The following is a 19,875-nucleotide window of genomic DNA, read 5'->3' on the forward strand; positions in this document are numbered from 1 at the left end:
ATGACACGTCTTCCGCCACTATGTTTCCCTGTCGTCGTCATTTCAGATATCTAGAATGGCGGTGCGACGTACATCCGGTAAAAATATATAAAAATGTAAGCCAGCTAAATTATTGATGCCATCCATACTATTGCTATGACAGTTCTCTATAAATTCCTTATTACAAATAAATTAATAACTACATAGCCTACGTTTTAATAGAAAGCTAATAACTTGCACGGTAAAATATAAAACGTTCTTCGTTTCGTCCGCCTCACGTTGCTGAATATATAGTTTTTGCTGTTAATGCAGCAGAACAGAAAGTGATCAGCATGATACGTTTAGCTCATCTGCACTGTTCAGCACAAATACAGACTCCAGTGCAATTAAATCAGTATATTAGCCGGGTTTACTAGTTTTGTTCTAGTTTCATTTTTGATTTGGTCATCCAGAGGGTCTGCTGACAGACAGACAGCTAGCGCAAGTGGCGTGTTGAGAGGTTGTCAGCTGTTTGCAGTCAGTGCATGGGACGGTCATTCATTTACAAAATGCATAATTTTGACCAGAGCATGTAAGTGGAACTCATCGCTCACGGACCTGTATGCTCCTCCAGCTCCCCCCACTCACAGCCGCTTCGCTCATTATCGCCCCCCTCTCGGGTCAATTTTAATCCCGCTCCAAGGAAATCGCTCACCGCTGTCTCCAAGAACAAAAGTGTTTGCCTTAACTTTAGCCTAGCATCAAAATAAATGAGCAGTCAAATCCACATTCAAGTAGAAATTGTTTATTTCTGGGTCAGTCATGCTTCAGACACAGGGTGTGAGCTGGTCTGGTACAGCTCTGGTATACGAAAGTGGAGCGAGGTGACGCTAATTGTGGATAGTCTATATATGGACCCATTTTATGTTAAAACGGCGTCCTATCTACTCGTCAACAGATATCCACAATACAATTATAGATATCTGCAATTGCATTGTTCCTAGGCGTAATTCTAATTGTAGATATCGGAAATTGCATTTTTACTAGTCATAATATGAATTGTGGATATCTGTAATGACATTTTTACTATTGACAATGTATTTCGGATATTTGAAATGACATTATGAATATCTAAAATTGTGGTATCCTTTCGGATATCTGAAATTAAAATTATGACTAGTAACAATTGGATTGTAGATATCTGAAAAGGGAGTTTTTCCTAGTAAGAATTCAATTTCGGGTATCCAGAATGTTAATTCTAGATGTCTGAAATGTAATTGTGGATATCTGCAATTGAAAGCCCAATAGACATGAATGGCGAAAGTGACGTAATTTCTCCTAGGAAGAATGACATTGTGTATATCTGAAATGACAATTGTGGATAGGAAGAATGTCATTGTGGATATCTGAAATGCTCTTTTTGACTAGGAAGAATTGAATTACAGATATCTGCAATGCATATCCAGTCTAGCGATTAAATGTCAAAACGGCCACTTATACTTTGTAAAGATTAAAAAATATCTTAAATAGAATCGTGACTAGGAGAAATAAAGTTTTAGATATCTTGAAATACATTTTCTACTAGTAAGAATGCAATTGTGGATATCTGTAATTGCCATTCTGACTAGTAAGAATATAATATTGACTAGAAGAAATGATATTCTGTATATCTAAAATGTAATTACGGATAGGAGTGTGACTTGATTAAATGTTAAAACGGCTCCGCTCTGCTCACATGCTCTGCTAACCATAGCTTACCTCGACAAAGTAGCTCAACTCCACAGAACACCGGTACAGTCAACGTTAGTTACGTTAACTAGCAAGATAAGCTAAATTTTCTATTTAAACCAGGCTTATTTGGTGAGGTAAAATCGATTATGGTCATTTTCCAAGGAGATGAACTCCCTATGTTTTCATTCTCATTTTATCATGAATAAATTGTGCCTTTCTGAAATAAATTTGCCGCTTAGCCTGTGTGGTTTGTTATTAGGCTAATGTTAATGCATAAGAAGGTCTAACGTTATGCTCTGAAAAAAACATTACTATAAGTGAAACCTATAGGAGCAACGTAAAAAAAAAATAAGCCCTGTTGTTTGAATTTTAGTGGTATTGATTCTGCATTCCACAATTTCATATTTATAGACATTTTTAGAAGCTTGATCTAATAGCCCAGGGCCGGTATGCATAAAACTTCCTAAGAATGGTCGTACAGTAGGACCTAAGAGCATTGTATAAAGCTGCTAAAAGTAACTTTCAGCAAAGTCTAAGCCCAATTCCTAAGTGCTGACGGAGTCAGGCACGTGCAGAGGGGGGGCGGAGGGTGCTTGAGCACCCGCCCCTTTCCTCCAGGATGCCTCAAGTGCCCTTTTCTTGGGGTTTTTTGTTGTTGTTGTTGTTGTTGTTGTTGTTGTTGTTGTTTTTGAATGTGTATGTGCGTATGGAGCCCTGTCTTTGCCCCTCAACAATAAAATGTAACTATTAATCTCAATTTTGCTAAATAAAAGGATCTGGCTTGCATCAGTCACATGACTGCCATTAACCAATGCTCGCCCTTGAGGGCAGAGCGCGCTCGTTACGAGCCGGGTACGAGCTCACAAAGTGCACGCGCATTTTCTGCAGGCTGGGTGGTGCGGAGCTGGAGGAGAAGCAGGCAAATTAGTTGGAAGGTGCCGACTGCAACAAAACAGTAAATAGGGTGTACTGCGCACACTATAGTCTATAACAACTAAGGAATTGAAATAAATGAGCGTGCTGTTTGTGCAACAGCGCGACAAACATTACCTGTCCTTTTATGAACTGCACAAGTAGTGGTGGTCATTAACTGCTAGCTAACTGGGTAAGGGTGTTACAAGGGGGTCTGTAGCTCTGTCCACCGTTTTAGGGAACATGTTTTGTTTTAAAGTAAGTTACAGGACTTTTCCCTTCTTTTCTGGAGGGCTTTTGTTTCACTAAAAACGATCTAATATGGATATCCACATAATTCCATATTAGATTCGTCATGAATGTGAGCCTGTCCTATCTTTTTTAACTTTGAGCACTCGCCCCTTTAAACGTCTCTGCACGGCCCTGCCTCGAGTAAAACCTACCCACCTTTCGTAGTACGGGTTACACCACACGTCATCAAGTTACTCGTAAAGTTACCCCGATAAGCCAGTAACCCCGCTTCGTAGTACAGGCCACAGGTCTCTTCTCCCCGTGTCATTGTCTGCCAGACCATTTACTTATTTATTTGTTTGCTGAGAGTATTGGAGTATCCCGTGTTGCCTGAAACTCGTTTGTATCATTCGCGTTATCGGTTCATTTGACGAACGGAGAGCGGGAGTTAACGTCACGCCGAAATGCGGAACGCCCACTAAGGGGGCCGCAATCAGCGTATTACGGCTGAACCGGGGCCGCTGTTGGATGCGCTTTGGCCATTCTTCCACAGGTAAGGTTTAAAGAAGCTTTTTTTTCGTTAACATTCTGTTACGGTCATTATTATTCGTTTAAATCATGCGATTAAAATTTGCATCGTCTAACTATTTGTTATTTACTGTTGCATTCATCGGTGGTTTGCAAACGTTCGGTGTCCGACGCTCAAAATGACAAATTGTGCAAATCAAATGCTTCGACGGCGAGAAATCTTTTATATTTTTCTGTGGGGGAAAAAATCTGCACATTTTCCCACTTTTCGTCTGAGAATTAATTTAGATGCCAATTATAATGCACAAGCGATAGCGGCCTTGTCAGCGGCGTGTATAGTCTCTCGTTAGGCCTTGAAAGGCGCTGACTGCAAAAGTGACCTCGTATTAAGTCTAGTAGATATTCCTGACAATGATCCTAAACTTGTGACTGCGCTGGTATATTCTTATAATAGTAATTATTAATTATGATCGTAAATCGCATCTCAACCGCAAACCCCGTTTGAGAAAAGGACGGTTTCCTTTGGGCCCGTGACACGGTCCCCCAAACGAATAGCTTACAGATGGGGGGTGGTGGTGACACTTTCATCCGTGTTTGGCTAGGCCCGGTTAATTGTCTGTCCGTGTCGGCCTTGAGGTTTGTTTGGTTACAGTCAGAAAGACGGGTGTTGTCGAGCTCGTTGAAGGCCGTGGGTATAAAAAAAAATATATAAAAAACGACAAATCTAACAGCGAAGAGTAATCAGTGCCAGTCTAACAAGTTATGAATTGTAGAATTGTACAACAAAACAACCTTGTTAGTTTCGTGTGTCACTTTCTCCACAATAGCGGGCCAGCTACCCGACCGGGGCCTGTTCAAAGAAAGGCGTGCTTGGCGTTCGGTATCCCTGCTACCCGGTGTTACTGGTGGGGTCGTGGTGAGTTTTTTTTTTTTTTTGTCCGTCGTTTAAGACACCGACGTGTGTAACATTTTAGGCGTGTTTTCACGAAACATTCGTGAGCTTTTAATTCCGTTGCATGGGTGGGCAGAGTGATTTCACCGTTGGGGCCCCTAAGCCAGGCCCTTTACCTTCAGTTGCTTCGGGGACGGTCGCTCTTTGGATAATAGCGCTGTTCGATAAAATATACAATTATGTACCCTAAACAGACCAATTCGGAGATGTGCTAAATGTGCGCGCACGTAAGCAGGCCAACTAATCGGCCAGCATCAGAAACTCGTGTGTCTGCAGCGTGAGAGCGGCGCGAGCGTCGGCTGCCCTGCGCGTGCAAGTAGTGAGAGGCTTTGACTGCACGCGCGTGTAACTTCCCCTGCATCAAGCATTGTAGGAAAGCACATACGGGCAATATGAACTGACTATGATTGAAATTGCGAAGTCTGTCCTCCACTAACACACTTTCTCCCTTTCTCGTGGCGGGGGGGGGGGGGGATTGATCATCACAGTTGGTGAGGTCTGCTTCGCTGCAGCCACAGCATCGCTTTCCTCCGCCGAAGAAACTCGACAGTGCTGTAAGGCAAGGCAGCGGCCGATAGATTTCAATCGCTGCGAGCAGGGGTGGTCAATCTTATCCGCAAAGGGCCGGTGTGTATGCAGGTTTTCGCTGCAACTCCCTAATTAGATTACTAATTGGAGGACTGATTGGCTGAAGAGTCCTCACACCTGGGTTTGGACAGCTGACCTACAGGTTATCCCAAAAACCTGCATACACACCGGCCTTTTGCGGATAAGATTGGCCACCCCTGGCTGCGAGTTTCTTGTACTTATTGAGAAATACGCAGGGAGATTTTTGCTAGACAGAATAAAGACAAACGTGCTCCGTGTCCGTGTGCAGCTTTATTAAAGGGACATTGTGTTAGCCGGTCTGTGTCGTAGTCAGAGCAAACGTTTAATGTTGCGGAGTATTCGGAGGTACCTGTCTAGAGACGTTCACATTAACAGGATAAAGTTGTAGTCTCGAGAGCTTGACAATGGTGAAGCCACCGCGTTGAATTCTGGGATATGCATGTCGTGGAGCAGGGTGGTTTTCCGCGAATGTTGCCTTGTTTCTTTGGATATTTCAGTTATGTGTGAATGAGCGCGTTTCGTACTGGGCTTGGTGTTTCCGTCGGGCGCTAATGTGGCACGGAGCATTGCCGTGGAGGGGCTGTATGTGTCGGTCATACATCTGGGTCTGGCGGCGAATTTGTGGGTATCGCTTCTCGGCCTTTTGGCTAAGATCAAGTGTAGTATCTGTTCTTATCAGTTTAATATCTGATACGTCCCCTATCTGGGGACCATATATTAAATTGATTTTTGGAACAGGGAGATGGAATAGGGGCTTGCTCCGTCCACTCCACGCATCGACCTGGTATTGCAGTATCTCCAGGAACGGTGCACCCCCTATCGGGGAAAGTTGTTGTGGAAGAGTAGATGTGGCGGGTTACAGTTTCTGTAAGCAGCGATCCATTCATTTCTAGTGGCTGTTGCTTTATGAATTTGGTTTGATTTTTCTAGTACTGCCAATTTCACCATGTATTTCAGCTGTGTACGAGTGTGGCGTTTGCTTCACGTGTGTCGAATTTGCCACGTCTTCCCGTCCCCCTTGCGAGAGCGTAACAAATTTTAAGAAACAATGTTATAATATTAGAATAGGTATGTCTTGGAGCAGAGTGTTTTTTCGCAGAGGCCGGTGTGTGTGTGTTTGTATATTTTAGCTGTGTGTCAGAGCCTAGTGGCGCTGACGGTTTCCGTGTTACAGGGCATTCTTATGAATGGAACATTTTTTTGTAGAATGTACATCTGGGTGTGGGCAAGGGCCGCCGCGATTAGGTGACGTGGTCGGGGACGTTGACAACGCCGTGTGCGCGCATGCGCGTTTGGCTTGTTGGGACCAGTGTGATCGTAAATTGAAAACCACGAATATATTTTTTAAATATTAAATTGTAATTAAAATATTTTCATTTTTATTACACACTGAATTGCAGACTTTTAAAATTAACAGAAAGTAAGAGCAACAGGCATATTTTACCCTGTTGTTGAACCTTGAGTTTTGCTCCTTTTGAGTTTTGCCTTTTTGTTCGTGTCAGTCCTTACGTGCTCCTCGCCTTCCATCGATGTCCAAATACCATGTGGTTTTTGCAGAGACAGCTTAACCGCACTCATGCATATTTGGCTCCTTGATAGCGGTATTCTTGTGATGTACTCTTTGCCTCGCTAGTACGCTATTGTGGCAACCGTTTCTGCTAAACGTATTCTATGGGTGAAATGTGACAAAATAGTCATTCCCCTCTGCATATCGCGTTACATATTTACAATGCAATACCTTTGTCATTGCACAAGTACCACTTTCACTGCGCAGGTACAACGAGTTTGCCGCTTCTATTATTGCCGATGCTATTATTGATGATAAATTAAACGTTGAACGCAAAGATAAAAATGCCAGTAAGTAGCAAATGAAAGCAGCATCGGCACCAGTACAGTACAAACGGTCTTGTATTACAGTTTTTATAATGCAATTTGAAGCCGGTGTTGGTTATACTAAGATGAATCTCCCACCACGTAACTTTATGCTTTTGGTAACTCGGTACAGTTGTCTGTGTGATTGGTCGGTTTTTCAAATTATGAACCACGTGGCATTCTGGGAATTCTGAAAAGCATGACAGCACGCAAAATGAAAACGAAACTCTTCCCATGGCAGCAGTGAGAGCAAAGCAAAAGCCGTTTTGTTAAATCTTGATCAGAATGGCGGTAGACTTAGAGCTGGCTGTGTGAAAGGATAACCGTAAACTGAACATTTTTGCTGTGGAGTGGCGCGCCATCTCGAGGCAGAAGCAACTCATACTTACCTGGCAGGGGAGATACCATGATCAAGAAGGTGGTTCACCCAGGGCGAGGCTCAGCCATTGCACTCCGGTTGTGCTGACCCCTGCGAATTCCCCAAATGTGGGAATCTCGACTGCATAATTTCTGGTAGTGGGGGACTGCGTCCGCGCTCTCCCCTGATTTATGGTATAACGGAAGAACACACTGCTGATCAGTCTTTGACAGTGCTGTTTTCGCTCTGCCTATTCTCCATCTCGCCGCTAGGTGCTTTTACCAAATGGTGTATATCAGGGGTATTCAACTAAAATTTAAAGAGGTCCAGTTAGAGAAAATTTCTTGAAACAAAGGTCCGGAATATCATAATGTCTATACTATTTAGTGTGATATATATTTAAGTAGCCTATTAGTTGCATCAACATTGCATTTAATCAGTACCTGACTGTCAAATCAAATTAATTCAGTACAATTCAAAAACGTTTTGACAATATTTATTGTCACGTGACACAGAACTTCGGCCAGCTGGCTGGAGTGAGATGGTGAATTCGAGATGTCTGCACACACATGTAACAGTTCTTACCTTGTAAATAGTCTGCTTTTGTATTTAACCGTATAAATACACATTTGACGTAGCTAATTTTAGGTTTTATAATGGAATAATATAGATTTGCCGTAAGACTTCCAGCGTGAGTCTGAAAGCGTGAGTGTCATGCCAGATGCTTGAGATTTGGCAGCCATGAAAACGTACATTTTTTGTTTATATAACAGATTATTTATATAACAGAACATTATTTTATACATATGTTAAAAAGCAGAAACTTCAACGAACATGAAATCAACAATAAACTACGTCTATTTATCCAACATGTTATATAATACATACTAGAGGTCGACCGATGTATCGGTTTTGCCGATTAATCGGCACCGATAGTTCCGGGAATCAACTATCGGTTATCGGCAAAAATCCACGCCGATAGTTTTTCCGGGTTGCGTCAGAGCTGAAGCGGCTGAGAACGGTCCGTTGTCCTTATACAGTGCGAGAGCCAACATATATATCTATGGCAAGAGCCGCCTCTATAGGCGAAAATCGCTGTAAAGCACATGCTTTTGTTTTGACACGTGATACTGTTAGTTGCAAGGAGAGCGCAAGCTGCCTGGAGAGAGCGCGGTGCACGGACAACGCTGACACTTCAAATGCACGTTTAAAACACAGACAGCGAAAAGGTATGTATACAGTACACTACAGTACATGTTTTCATCTCAATATAAAGTAATTCATTTGTTGATTAGATTCTGCATTGGAGAAAGAACAGCAGTATGTTTGTCGACAAGGCTGAGAGGACGCTAACATTAGCAGTACATCAAGCGGTTAAAATAATGTGGCAAAAATACACGCAAGTCCGACCCAAATGTTTAATGTCATGATTGTTACCATCAGGAATGCATTCGATTTCAGTTCTTTTTATCTTCAGGCACAGGGTGCGATTTGCCGGGGGGATGGGGGGATCCGACTGGAGCACTTCAAAACAGTGAATCTTTTTGCGACGCAGTGTTTTACTGATTCGGAGTTTCAAAAAGCTCTGTTGATACTTTGCTCACCTTCTCTATATAATATATTTGTTGTTTGAAATGAAATCATTACTATTATAGGCCTAACTTACGATGTTTTTATTAAATTTGTCATCACGTAATACAGCTCCCTTCGTATTAAAACCATTTCATGACGTGACACTCATTATCTGGTTCTTGCCTAAAAAGACGGGTATATAATGAGCGTTGTTAACAGATTACACAAACAGTTTGGTCAACCTCTGCCTATGGAGAGAGAAAAAAGTTTTCAAAATAGAAGCAAATATAGTGGGAGACTACACATATAATATACATTTATATAATTAATATTATATATATATAATTATAATATTATATAATTATTATTATAATTCATTTTGTATAATTTTTTTTATTTATTTGGAGTGTTACTTTTTCTTTCAGTTTGAAAGCATGTCTTTAATTTACCTCAATATTTATTAATATATTCATATTTATTTCATATAGCACATTTTCATGATTCAGTACTGTTTTTTTGTTTGGTTTTTGTAATAAAGTTTAGTACTATTTTACATGTAGTGTTGTGTTGTGTTTTAATTTAGTTTTTTTTTTTTTAATCCAGTATCCATTTTAAAAACTATCGGTTAATTAATCGGTTATCGGCAAGTACGGACCAACCTAGCTATCGGTATCGGTAAAATTCAATATCGGTCGACCTCTAATACATACTGTATTTAAAAACTTTTCAGCTGTATGATTTCAGGACAAACCAGTCACTCTGTTAGGAACATTACTAATTTTTGGTTGTGGGTTTTAGCTTCGCTGCTGCTATTAACACTAATGGCACATCAGCGCAGACAAAGGGCTGCAGGAGACGAACTACGTCTAGCTTGACGGTTAGAGGCGTTTGACGTTCATTGGCGTGGGAAACGGCAGTTCTCCTGCTAAAACCCTACCGAAAAGACCACAAAAGCTACGCCGGATAAAATAGAAGCGTCAGGTTTTAAATAATAACTTAATGTTTTGGCTATCGGTCCGGGTCCGTATAGGACAGCTTCTGGGTCCGGACCCGGACCGCGGTCCGCCTGTTAGTGACCTCTGGTGTATATGTATTGCACTTGCTGTGCAGTGACTGCAACGATCTGATTGCTTTGTTGGTCAAGTCGAAGCAATTCCTCACACTCTACAGCTTTTGGCCGTGGATCCTGCTCCAGTGAGAGAACCTTCCACCACTTATTCTGTTTACTGTGTCATTGTAATATTCCCCTGTAAATATACATTTTGCAGTCTTCAGGATAGCATTGGGTGCTATATCCATTCATCTGCCATATCAGTTGCAATTTCCCACACTGCATATATTTTAAATGGTTTAAAAAACTGTTCTTAAAAACTATTTACATTTGGCAATCCCCAAAGGGAGAAGCTGAAAAGATGAAGAGGAGCTACACCTCATTCCTGCAAGTTATCTACAACAGAGGTAAAGTGTTCATAGCTAGCTTACACTCTATTGCTCAGACCTTTTAGATGGAGACATTTTTACCAGGAAGAAACTTTTTTTTTTTTTTTTTTTGTACTTTGTGTCCCTGGGTTGGTTGGCCACAGAGTGTACAAACAGGGAGATTTTGTATCCGTGACAGTTTGTCTCCAACACCTGAGGGGGCTTCCTTCAGTTTATGCTTGTACTGCGTAGCTCTTGCCCAGGCTGAAGGACTGCCAGTGCTGTGGCACGTGCTTACAGTCATGGCCGAAATTATCGGCAAGGTAAACTTCTTGTGGACAAAGGAAAACGTAGATCTCTGGAGCTTGTTGGTATTTTTCCACAATTTTTGTTCTCAAGTCCTCAGACAATTCTCTGCTCTTTCTGTTCTCCGTGCTTAGTGTGACACACACAGACACGACAGAAAGGTTGAGTCAACTTTTCTCCATTTTCACTGGCTCCAGGTGTGATTGCTATATTGCCAGCACCTGTTTCTTGCCACAGGTGAGTACAAACAAACATCATATGCTTGAAATAAAACGACTTGCCCACTATTTTGAAAAGGTGCCATTAATTTTGCCCGGCCCATTTTTGGAGTTCTGTGTGACAGGATGGCAAATTTGGCTTTTTTCTCAGCTTTACTTGTGTTGATCCAATGCACGTAAAGGAAATAAACGTGTGTATACCAAAACATTTGTAATTGCAACAATATTCTGGGAGAAATGGTGCATTTTCTGGAAAAATTCAGGGGTGCCGATAATTTTGGCCACGACAGTAGAAGCGGGTATCATGGGCACAGATGGACAGACTGATGTGGGCAGACCAACAGTCACAGGAGCTGACTGACTGGCGAGCATTATGGGCCGTGTGGAGGGGCCAGCAATCACAGGGGCTGCTGTAGATGCAGAGAGGGAGGTCACAGGTCTGGGGATGGTAGAAGTGGGTGGGGTTTTTCTCAGCGGTGCTGACAGTGGTGGTTGTGGCCGGGAGAGTGGCATCACCATATCTGTCCTTCCCTTTAACACCTTTGTGCCTGCCGTGCTGGGTGTGGGCACATATTCCATTAGGGTGTAGTCTGGTGGAGGGAGGACCGCTGGCTGGTGTGGTGCCGGAGGTGGGTCAGCGGATGAGATGGAGCTGGTCTTTGTGATGGTTAAAGGCTGTTTCGTTGCATGCATGTTGAGGAGCCTCTCTTGGTGACGAATGAAGTCCCGCACGGTCTTAGTGTTAATCTTTGGCAGAGGAATGCCAGCTTTGCCCAAAACTAGATCCTCCACCAAAATCCGGTGCTGGATTGGCGCGTACGCCTTTAAGGTAAAGGTCTTCTCAGGACTGGTGCGAGACCCGAGGTGAGCGCAGCCACAACAGTTTCACCAGTGTGTACATCAGTCTCTTGTGCTGCGTGCTGATGTCATGTTGGGCTGGGGTGTCCAGCTTGGCCATCTTCACCCTCTGTACTACCACAGCCTCGAATGGGTCATCTCTTTTTGTGCGGCAGTAGAGGGTGTTGCCCCAGTGTGATTTGTACAACTGGTTGAACTGCTGTGGATGTTTCTCATGCTCTTCCATGGCATTTCAGGCTTCAAGGACCCAGTTCCTTGCCACAGGTGAGTACAAACATCCATCATATGCTTGAAATAAAACGATTTACCCACAATTCTGAAAAGGTGCCAATAATTTTGCCCGGCCCATTTTTGGAGTTCTGTATGACACAATGGCAAATTTGGCTTTTTTCTCTCAGCTTTTTCTGTGTTGATCCAATGCACGTAAAAGAAATAAACGTGTGTATACCAAAACATTTGTAATTACAACTTTCTGGGAGAAATGGTGCATTTGACTGGGTTAAGTGGGAATAATTGTTTATTGTCCTGGAAAAATTTGGTTTTGATTCAGCATTTATCTCCTGATTTAACAACAATTTACTTTTTCTTTTCAAAACGTCCATTGTCGTATTAAAGTTTTTAAAATTAGGTTACATCGGCAAAAGAGTAAACCAAGTCACCATACTTTGTTTTACCTGCATCGGGGGCGTGTAGTACCGCTGTCACCCGAAGATCGCTATTCACATTCTAAATAGCCGCATTAGCGCGCATTCAGATCGCATTCGCATGGTAATTTGATGAACAGCGCAACGGTGAGACACAATCCAGATACATCCCCGTTAGCGCCATAAAAGGGGAGGGGAGGGGGGGGGGGGGGGGGGGGGAGAATGTGGCCAGGTGTCAATGGCTCATTCATACACATGAAAGTTGCTGCATATGCAATGAAAGGAGCCGGAAATAGTGACATGAGTTAGGTTTTTCTTATTTATTTATCCAACTGAATGTTGCATCTACACCATTTAGTCATCTTCATGTAGCCAAGACTTTGGTGATCAGATATCTGGGATCAAAACAAACTGCCGGCATTGCTTGCTATGTACTTTTTATGTTTTCTGCAAGTGTTCCAAAATGCATTTTTCACTTGCTCCAAGTGACAAAATTGTCCACCACAGTTCTGTATTCACTCTCGTCACCACCAGTGATTCATCCGACTACTGCCGAGTCATCAGAAAACTTCTGAAGGTGGCAGGTCTCTGTGCAGTAGCTGAAGTCCGTGGTGTAGAGAGTGAAAAGGAAAGGAGAGAGAACAGTTCTTTGCGGTGCCCCCGTGTTGCTGATCACTCAGCATTTTAAGCACACATACTGTGGTCTGCCAGTCAGATAATCCACAATCCAGGATACCAGTGGGGCATCCACCTGCAAACGCACTGGAGAAATCAAAAAACATGATCCTCTCGGTGCTTGCTGGCTTGTCAAGGTGGGTGTAGACCCGGTTGAGCAGGTAGATGATGGTGTCATCCACTCCTAGGTGGGGCTGGTAGGCGAACTGAAGCGGCTCCATAAGTGGTTGGACCATAGGCCGGAGCTGCTCCAGGATGAGTCTCCAGGGTTTCCATGATGTGTGATGTTAGTGCCACGGGTCTGTAATCCTTGATGCGGTGTCTTTTGTACAGGGACTAGGCATGACGTTTTCCACAGCACGGGGACTCTCCGAAGGCTGAGGCTCATACTGAAGATATATTGGAGTACTCCACTAAGCTGGAGGGCACAAGTCTTCAGGATCCTGGGGCACACACCCATCAGGGCCTGCAGACTTGCCTGCATGAAGTCTCTTCAACTGCCTTTCAACCTGTGCCGCGGTGATGTTCATTGGGGAGGTGTTATGTAGGGGAGGTGTGAGGGAGTTACTCCGGAGAGTGCAGTCAGACAGGATGTCTGGGGCGAAGGTGTTAGCAAGGCATTCAAATGGAGATGAGGAGGGATGAGAAGTAGAAAGGGGGAGGGGGGCGAATGTAGGGGGTGCAAACTGCAGTGATGCTGTTGTGGTGTGAGTTATTGGGGTGACCGTTGGGATGTGAGCTGGTGTTGCTATGTCAAATCTGTTAAACAGATTCAGCTCATTAGCCCATTCCTCATTGCCCTCAACTCCATCACAACTGTTAGGTTTGTAACCTGTGATGGTAACCTGTAGGGCTGGGCGATATCATATCGCTATTATATCGCGCATGTGCAATAATCACCAGGGCTTCAGATGACAGGCGAAGCATTTGGCTGGACGCCAGCTTTTCGGTGCTATACAGACATTAATTTACGCCCAAAATTTGGTACCATGACTTTTCCTCCAACAAACTTGACTGTGTTCTGGGTGAATCTTGAGTCCATGTGGGTTCCAACAGGTCTCCTGCAGTATTTGCGGCATTTGGTATGCAGTTCAATGGATGATTCATCAGAAAAATCAGCCTTCTGCTGTTTTGCCACTGTCCATCCTTGCTGCAAGCTGTGGGCCTTGGCAAATTCAACACGCTTTTTTTGTTTTGTTCTCATTAATGCTGGTTTCTGAGCACTAATTCGGCCATGGAGACCACTGCGTGTGAGAATTTGAGAAACTGTTCTTGTAGACACAGTGGTTTCTGGTGACCAGTTCTGATGTAGCTCTGCTGCAGTTGAAAAAGGGTTGGCCCTGGACTTTCAAAGCAACAAATGGTCCTCTCAAAGAGTTGTCTTACAGGGTCTGCCTTACCTGGGCTTGTCATGAACATCACCAGTTTCTTCATATCTTTTTTTTAATCCCCTCCACTGGACGTTTGGATACATTAACGATGTCTGCCACCTCAGCAGCAGACTTGGTCAAGTTTTTGATGATCAGCACTTTGGTCTGTGGTTGAATCTTTGGTATGTTATCAGAAGTCAGGTTGCACTTCAAGTGAAGGTCTGGTGTGCTGGGGTTCTTTTATACACACCTGGGATTATGTTAATTACAGTATTTGTCATAGGTGAACCTCTAATCTGTGATTGATTGAATCATTAAAAGACATGACAAGACTTTTGTCCTTGCAAAAACAGGTGTTATGGACTTTAACAAGCTGTGAACATCAGGACACTTTTTGACTTTCATTTTGCACCCAGAAATTAATGTGAAAGCCCTTGGCATTAAATTGATCCATTTATTGCAACATCTGATTGATTAGAAATAGTTATGTTCCTTTTTAAGTTACTATGCCCTTATGTGACAAGACTTTTGTCAATGACTGTGTATAATGTTCTATTCACAAACTGACACTGAGTGAAGGAGAGGTCCCCCCCTTTATTCATTCATTCATTTTAATTGTTCTATGTTCATCTTATTAATATGTACTTTGTATGTCTACAGATTAGCATATTTCTGTTTTACATTGTAATCACCGTTGTTTAATTTTTCATCCCCGTTTACCTCTGGGTGGGTGTGTGTGGGGAATGTTTTTCCCTTTTCCCGTCTTCTATACAAATGGAAAAACTATAAAGCATAAAAAAACTGTTTTGGAAAAGCTGTCAACTGGCAGTTGCATGCCATCGTAGGAATGGAGGTGCTGTTTAAGTGGCTGTATTGTCATAATCATATGTCATGATATTTGTACATTTTACCTGGAATCATTTTGGGCAGTACTTTGTGGGAACTCCAGGCTGTTGCTACCGCGAAGGCACTTGTAGAATGGAATGTCTACTCAATTGATGGTAGTAGAGTGAGCCCCTGTAAACATGCTCATTCCTGGAGGGTCCTGTATGCATATTCATGGTGGGACGCACAAGAAAAGCCCTTCAGTACCGGGACTCCCGGGACCAGAAAGTGTCAGCAGCCGGCATTGAGCTGAGAACAGGGAGGAAGTGGAGAGCGGAGAGAGCAGTGGATGTGGCAGAGTCACGCCTCGGGCAGAAGGAGCTGGTGGGGACGTTGGCCATCAGGAGAGCTGGCTTGGGCTTTTTCCCCAAAGACCCAAGCAGGCAAGGCCCGAGGGAAGGGGAGACACCAGCTAATCCAGGAAGAGGTCCGAGCCAGCAGGGAGGAAGAGCGAGTGAGCAGAACAGTGGGGCTCAGGCAGCAGGGGGCATGGACAAAGTGGGAGAGTATCCTACAGCGCAAAGTCGCCTGGACAGACACCATGCAGGCAGCCTTCTATCAGGTCCGTTTCCTCGTCCAGGCTGTATATGATGCCCCACCAAGCCCAGCCAACCTCCATGTGTGGGGCAAGAGTGAGTCACCAGCATGCCAGCTATGCTCTGGAAGGGGATCCTTACAGCACCTGCTGAGTCGCTGTCCAAAGGCTCACTGGCAGAAAGCATACGCAATGCCATCATCCCTAGAAAACACCATCTTGCCCCGAAGACAAGAATCGCCTTTGTCAAAGCTGGACGGGAACCCTGTCGACAGTGAAGAACCAGGTCAGGTCTCCTACACACAGCCTCTGACTGGCAGCTGCAAGCCGACCTGGGAAACGGCTGAAGTTCCCTCAGCTTATTGCTACGACATCACTCCGGCCAGATATAATCATCTCTGAGGCAACAAAACGGCTGATTGTGCCCAAAGTCAGTGCCCTGAGAAGAGTGGATGGAAGAAGCAAATGAAAGAGAACGCAGAAAGTACCAGGAGCTGGTCAAGTGCCGGGGAGGGGGCTGGAAGACTCACTATGATCCAGTAGAGATGGGCTGTAGAGGTTTTGCAGGACACTCACTCTGCAAAGTCCTTAACCAACTGGGCCTAACAGGAGTGGCTAAGAAGAGGGCCATCCGATCCGTATGCAAAGATGCAGAGAAGGCCACAAGGTGGCTGTGGATAAGGAGGGCTGATCCATGGGCGGTTGCTGCTGGGACACAAGCTGGGGTCTGATCAACCTCAGCTGGGTCGCCTGGGTGAGGGCGTCTCATGTTGAGAGCCGAAACACCCAGTGACGCCAGGTTACATCATTGATGATGCGTCCCAGTGCATCCAGAAGATGTCTTGCACACACATGCCCCCTCCAGGTGTCGCTGCTGGGACGCCCACACTGACTAAGGAGTATCACTGAGGTAAGCCTCGTCTTCCTCACCCGGGTCAAGCTGGCCAACCTCAATCACCTCTTCAGCAAGTCCGTCACTTGACAGGTCTTTGAACAGGAACAGACCCGATTCCCCTGTGCTCTGACTGAAGAGGTACTCCAGCGCAAGCAGCTCATTCGATGTCACAGCAGCAGGGGCACAGAAGTTCTTCTCCACAGTCTCCCCAAACAGTTGCTGGCTGCAGGCGTTCAACCTGGCAATCAGTGGTGCCGACCTTTGCCAAGTGATGCCAACCTTTGCCACCATAAACGGCATCTGACGACCTGTCCGAGTTCCAGCAGGCGATACTGCTAATCAGGTAGACCTGAAAGGGCCGTGTGGCACAGAGGGGACCTGAGATGACAAGATGCACTGAAATGGAGAGAAAACTAACTGGTTTGAAAAAGCTGTCTCAACTGGCAGCTTCATGACATCATAGGAAAGGAGGTGGTGTTTAAGTGGCTGAATTGTCAAATTTATTCATGACATATAATTATAATACATCTTACCTGGAATCATGTTGGGCAGTACTTTGTGGAAACTCTCCAGGCTGTTGCTACCACGAAGGAACATGAAACCACGAAATGGAACGTCTACACCACTGATGGTGGTAGAGCGAGCCCCTTTATACATGCTCGTTCCTGGAGGGTCCTGTATACCCTCCATCGTGTCCCTGATGGGACGGCCACACCTCATCTACGGCTCCTGTAAATTAACCACGATAAACAGTGTATGAGACTGACAGTAGCGTACGAGCACCAACAGTGCACAAAAAATTGTGTACAGGCTACTACTGTTGTTATACACATGTATGTTTGTACCAGGTGATTTGAAGAGGCTGACTCCATTTTCATCCAGCCCACTGGGGGCCTTTCAGCTCATCGATGGCTGTCTGGATCAGGTGGAATGACTCCTGCACCCCAAGTGTAACTCTCCGCACATGGGGCTTGAGCTGGGCCCAGGACACATGGAGTCGAACGACACCTTCGTCCGAAAGGGATGCAAACATCACAGAATTCTGTGCCCTGACAGCTTTGATGAGGAGCTCCAGATCTTCTCGATTGTAGGCCAGGACTCCTCCAGCGAGTGCAGACTTGAAAGTGGTGTATTTGGAATGGCTGTCAGTACGGACGGCTGCATCAAACCGATGTCTCCAGTGAAATATGTCCAACCGCACCACCATTCCACTGTCCACCCAAGAGCTGGTCGGTCCCTGTGCCCGGCGCCACCTCCAATCCCCATATAAAATCAAGGGCACGGGCTGATCTGCCTGCTGGAATCAGTCCATGACACATGGGCCCCAGACCCTCCATGGGCTCTTCGCAGGTGTGAACGAAGGACAATCTGTGAATGTTCATTGCCTATGCTGGTGAAGCACTCAGCTGTGCCTTTGCCCTCCCCAGACAGCATCTTCATCACCTGCAAAGTGTAACAATCAGAAGACAAGAGATATACATCAGTGTTTTAAAAAGACTGGAAAAATGTTGTTTTGTTGTACATACTTTATTGGTGGAGTCCATTTTCAACACCGTGCCAAAAGTAGGGAATCTGTTGCCTGTAGTCCTCCATGTTACTGGCCTCTGCCAGCAGGAAGGCCTGCCATAGAATCTGAGCTGAGGGCAACTTGGACATGGAGCCTTAAAGGCGTCTCCCAAGGCTGGCACAATCCCGCCAGGTTTCACCAACGTCATGAGTGTTGTACAAAAGTCCTTCCTCTGGAGATGCTCCTCTCCATGATTCTCCTGGATTTAGCACCACACCTTCACCGTGGTGTTACCCTCTGTCCTGCAGAAGCCGCAGCACACTTGTCCACACCACGCCTGCGAAGTGTCACAAAGTGTGTATTTGCCATTAGTTTCTCTTTAATGCATGCCAGCCTTACTCACTTGGTGGTAAGGATGGCAGGGAACACGGCTTGGTGCGCCTCAGTGAGCTGACACGTGATCGCAGGATTCCATGCCAGCTACCCAGCGTGCCACCTTCACCATTCCTGGCTTATTTGGTACATGGCCCACAGCACAAGACCTCTGTGAACATCGTGTACCAGTTTGATATGTCAGATGTGTCTTACCTGCAATAAAGTTCAACAGAGCAGTGTCTCATTTTTATGGTCTTTTGTTTGCGAATGTATTTTATTTTTTTTAAACATATTTCAAGGTTCTGCACAACAACTCACTAGAATTATGTAATACCTTGGTGTGGTAGTCTGATTTGTACAGGTACACATCCTTCCCTTTGCGACACATTCCTCTGCACGGGGACACTTTAGAGAATACCTCCACACTCCACAGGCCGCCACGCAAAGACACGGCTCCGGAAGAAGAGGTCAGGCGTGTGCACGGCCCCAACAATATATCCTAGAGGTGCTGGAGGGTAAAGCCTCATCCTGTCTGATTTCATGACCCGTCGCCTCCTGAAAGTGCCCTTGCTGTCCCTGTATGTTTGGACTGAGGTGAACAGCTCTCTCTCTGCATCGTTCTGCCACTGAGATTTTCCAAAAGACACAACCAACCCTCCAGCCCAACCTGGGACATATCAAAACAATATTATACTTAAATACATATTTATGCAAAGAGTTAGGCATTTATAGTTATACAAGTACACACAGCACATTACCACAGAGTGATGCACTTTCTCTTTACCATCTGTTTGCATATATATGAATTTCGCTTACAGGGGATTTGCTTTGAGATGACTCCACAAAAGAGGTGCTGTCAGTGGACAAAGACCTCTTTGGCATGACTGAGGTGCAGGGCAGAGGTTCCTTGCTGGGTGAAGATCTATAGGTGGGTACCTGAGACGAGTAAGAGCTGTGTGGTGGAGGAGGACGGTGATTGGGTGGAGCAGGTTGCTTTCGAGGAGGACGCCTTGGTGTGAGAGAGCACTTTGATGACGGGCAGCTGTGAGGTGGAGGAGGACTGGGCACTGGAAGAGGCCTGGATGGAGAAGGGCACCTTGGTGGAGGAGGATGCCTGGACAGTGGAAGATGCCTGGCAGGAGGATGCCTCAGGCTTGGGCTTCTTGGACCTGCCCAGTTCTTAAAAATCAAAAAGATTCAGTGTAGCTAGTCAATTTTTCACATTTTGAAAAATATGTCTGAGGTAGATATTCACCAATCATTACATATCTGCCTACAATTACCTTCCAAATTCATCACCGCCGAAAAAGCAGTGTCATCTAGCCATGTGGGGTCTTGGCTAGTGGAGCTCAATTTCTGGGTAAAAAATTTGAACAATTTACATTTACTACGCATGTGCTGCAACTTACCTGGTCCTTCCTGTCGTTTTTCCTGAATCTCTTCATTGTCACGCTTGTTATATGAG

General features: G+C 44.7%; 1 long non-coding RNA gene and 2 other non-coding genes across 4 annotated transcripts; all 3 read left to right on the forward strand.

Moving 5' to 3' along the window:
* The first annotated feature begins 5,548 nt into the window (after window positions 1–5,548).
* LOC140593355 (U2 spliceosomal RNA) lies at window positions 5,549–5,739 on the forward strand. The gene has a single exon (XR_011993668.1). It is a non-coding gene; the product is annotated as a U2 spliceosomal RNA (small nuclear RNA).
* Window positions 5,740–7,174: 1,435 nt separating this feature from the next.
* Window positions 7,175–7,338, forward strand: LOC140593351 (U1 spliceosomal RNA). The gene has a single exon (XR_011993664.1). It is a non-coding gene; the product is annotated as a U1 spliceosomal RNA (small nuclear RNA).
* Window positions 7,339–9,299: 1,961 nt separating this feature from the next.
* Window positions 9,300–13,477, forward strand: LOC140593257 (uncharacterized). 2 transcript variants are annotated; one of them, XR_011993510.1, is made up of 4 exons: window positions 9,300–9,917; window positions 10,121–10,181; window positions 10,583–10,685; window positions 13,177–13,477. It is a non-coding gene; the product is annotated as an uncharacterized lncRNA (long non-coding RNA). The 2 variants fall into 2 exon arrangements; XR_011993509.1 differs by lacking the exon at window positions 13,177–13,477 and having other exon boundaries at window positions 10,583–11,066.
* The last annotated feature ends 6,398 nt before the right edge of the window (window positions 13,478–19,875 follow it).

Source organism: Paramormyrops kingsleyae, chromosome 10, assembly GCF_048594095.1.
Source record: "Paramormyrops kingsleyae isolate MSU_618 chromosome 10, PKINGS_0.4, whole genome shotgun sequence".
In the NCBI taxonomy this organism is placed as follows: Eukaryota; Metazoa; Chordata; class Actinopteri; order Osteoglossiformes; family Mormyridae; genus Paramormyrops; species Paramormyrops kingsleyae.